This window comes from Haliaeetus leucocephalus, unplaced genomic scaffold (assembly GCF_000737465.1).
Source record: "Haliaeetus leucocephalus isolate CR32 unplaced genomic scaffold, Haliaeetus_leucocephalus-4.0 Scaffold273, whole genome shotgun sequence".
In the NCBI taxonomy this organism is placed as follows: domain Eukaryota; kingdom Metazoa; phylum Chordata; class Aves; order Accipitriformes; family Accipitridae; genus Haliaeetus; species Haliaeetus leucocephalus.
In genome coordinates, this window is record NW_010972709.1 from 874,429 (window position 1) to 877,631 (window position 3,203).

Here is a 3,203-nt window from a genome sequence, read left to right on the forward strand (position 1 = left end):
GAGCCCCCCACCCCGCGCCTCAGCCCCTGCGGTAGAGGAGCCCCCCCCGGAGGAGAAGGGGCACCCCGGGGCCGGGCAGAGCCCTCGTCCCACTGAGCCACCCTCTGCCCACCGGCTTTCCATCAGCGCTGTGCCCCTCGCAGCTTGGCGTGGTGCGGGCAGACAAAGCCTCCCAAGTTTTACAGTCAGTTTTTGTTTGTTTGTTCTCTCCCATTCCCGTACAGAGGCAAGACACTTGCGAGGGCTGTGCTGGGGCTGAGGAAAACAGCCTGCGCCTCTCCTGCCCAAGACAAAGCATCCAGAGTCCACGTGGGGTATAATCTTCTCTGCTCACTTGCTATTACTCCTAGATCCAGCAGAAAACTCTGTAACAGTAAGAAGAAGGAATATGATTATCCTGGTGTGACAGAAATAAGCTTTCAAAGCCAGGAGGAAAAACGAGTTAGTTAGCCAAAGTATCCGAACCCTGCGGGAAGTGCCTGGACCAGCCCAAGGCCTGTACAGCAGGTTCCCCCAGACCACCCCTCCATCCCTGCAAAACACAAGCATGAAAAGTGTGGCTGCACGTGCAAAAAAAGCCCTGCGAGTGAACAAGAGGAGCCGAGAAACCTGGTCTGGATAAGCCTTCGGGAACACAGGAGATTACAGTTCAAATAAACACACACCGCATAAACCTAAAGCTAATTTGCAACTCTGTCCAGTAGATTAAAACCGAGCAAATAGATTTCACTCCTGTTTGTTTTTCCAAATTTGGGAAAGCAAAATGCTTCTGCAGGTTGTGCTCATGAGAGTTTCTAGGGCACTGTTAGGGTGGAATTAGCCCTTGCTCCAAGCATCCACAGGCTCCTCTCCCTTTCTACGGAAACCTTCCTGCCTCTGTTGGCCTCGCTGACCTGCCATCAATCTCCCGCCTGGCTGAAACGCCCTCTTTCTCTCTCTTCCACTCAGTTATCATTTAATTCAGGAGAGCATGTCTGTGTGTACTGTTTGCGAAAAAGGCCAGGCACCAAACAAAGCAGCTCTGGGCAAATGATGAGCCAAACCCTGACCCTTTTCCCTGTCTCTGCTACACACAACCACAGAGAGATGCTGCAAGTTTATTTCTTAACAGTCAAGGGAGTTTGTATATCATCTCACAGGGAACAAAGGTACCTCTAAAGGGGATTTTCTATTTAGGCTCCTGTCAGACATTTCTGGTACCCCGTGCCAGGCCCTCAGCCATTCCTGCTGAACAAGGGCATGCAGCTGGCAGGCTCTGCCAGGCAGGTACCAGAGCAACCCCACCACCGCTCCCCACCAGCTCCAAGGCTCTCCAGCATGGACAAGAGGTGGGACATGGCTGGCGGGGGCACAGCTCCTCCGCTCCATCACTGGAGCAGCTGTGAGAAGCCGGGAAGCATGGCCAGGGCTTACATGAGCAGGGAGCAGTGGCTGGGCGCAGGCTGCACGTCCTCTGCACACCGTGCCATGGACATGTCCCTCCCCATGACGGAGTGACTCCCATGGGCAGCACAGCCGGACTGCCCAGCGCTTCTGCAAAAAGTCATTCCAGCAAGAGCCATTTTCACGCCTGGCTGGCCTCCCTTGGCCAACATTTCAAATCCATGGAGCTGGTGACCGACCAGCTGAAAGAGCCGCTCTGTCACCATCACAACAGAGTTGTGACTGGCAACATCCATCCACATCAAAAGTGACTCCTCATCCTCATCTTCCACTGTGAATGCTTCCCAGTGACCGCACCAGCACTTGCATGCATAACTCATCACTCCCAACCCTGAATCCTCCTCCTCACCAAAGGCTGCTCAGCCCTTGCCTTCTCTGCAGTGACCCTGGGTTACAGCACCAGGCACAGCTCTTCTCTGACCACCCTATTCTCCCACTTCAATTTTCTTCCTAAAATTCTCCTTTGCCACCCTGGCCAGGCAAACCAGCACCATTCCCTGCCCAGAGCTCTGCTCTGGCTCTGATCACCCGCTGCCTCTTGCTTTGCACCCAAGTGTTTGAGTCAGGACCTGCTCCATGCTTTGTAAGCAGCGTGCCTGGAGATCCTAGACAAATAAAGCAATTGAGCAAATATGTGTCATTACCTACAGCCGTCAGCAGCGCAACCTCGTCATCTCTGGATCTGTGGGTCCCAGATTCCCAGACCCCAGTAACAGCTAAGTGCTTGTTTAGTCTTCTAGCAGGTAGGGAGAAGCACCAGCACCATTAAATCTCCTCGGACAGCTGTGAGCTCCTCTAGCAGCCCTGGGGCAGGGAGCAGGAGGAACTTTTCCTTTTGCTGAAGCCAGCGGCAACGCTCCTGCTGAGTTCAGGCTTCAGGGTTTCTCCTGTCAGTATACACACGGCACAGCGGCTCTTTCCCAGCCCACAGTAACAATCATTTTCACTGCCTGGCATTCTTCACTGCAAGACCCATCAGAGCACGTCCTGCGGGATGTGTCCTCCTCTTCCATGAGCAGCTCTGTGGCCTGAGCCCTCGCCCCAGCCCCACGCTGGCCGCCTGCCTCTTCACCAGCTCCACTCCATCGCAGCTCCCAGCGACTGGCCACTCCTCACCACTGCTCCCCGGAGAAGCTCTCCTGTCCCCGGCATCTCTCCTGAGCGCGGGGAGAGCTGTGCTACTCAGCAGCACAGTGGCAGGGCTCTGGCTGCTGAAAGCAAGGTCGGTCCCTGCTGTGGGAAAGCCTCATCCTGCTGCCATATGTGGGAATGCAGCCTCCAGCCTCCCCTACAGCTGGGCTGGCTTTTCCCATCTGGGGGGAATTGCTGTTTACATGGAGATAGGAAGTGTTATCCCTCCTACATGAAGTTTCTAGCCTTTCCTGTGGGCTGGGCAGGACCGCATGATACAAACCTCTAATAAAAATAAGGTTAAAAATAAGTGTCATCCCTGTAACCAGAACATCTAGAAAGTCTGCAGCTACTAGCGTGTAAACTTCAAACGCAAAGGCACACAAAGAAAAATCTTCAATGCCTCTCTAACAAAGCTGGCCACAAAATCCTCTTTTTCCTAGAAAACAGGATACGCCTGCTACAGCCTAATCTGAAGTGACGAGGCCTCCCCAAACTGCCCTCCTAAGCATATATACTTTTATCAGGAGAAATGCTGCTCCCAGGGGTGGCTGCCAGCAGAGCCCCCCCTCCACTCCAGGTCCAGAGCTGTTCCTTCTCTCACGAGTAAGGAGGAGGGTAAGGGATTA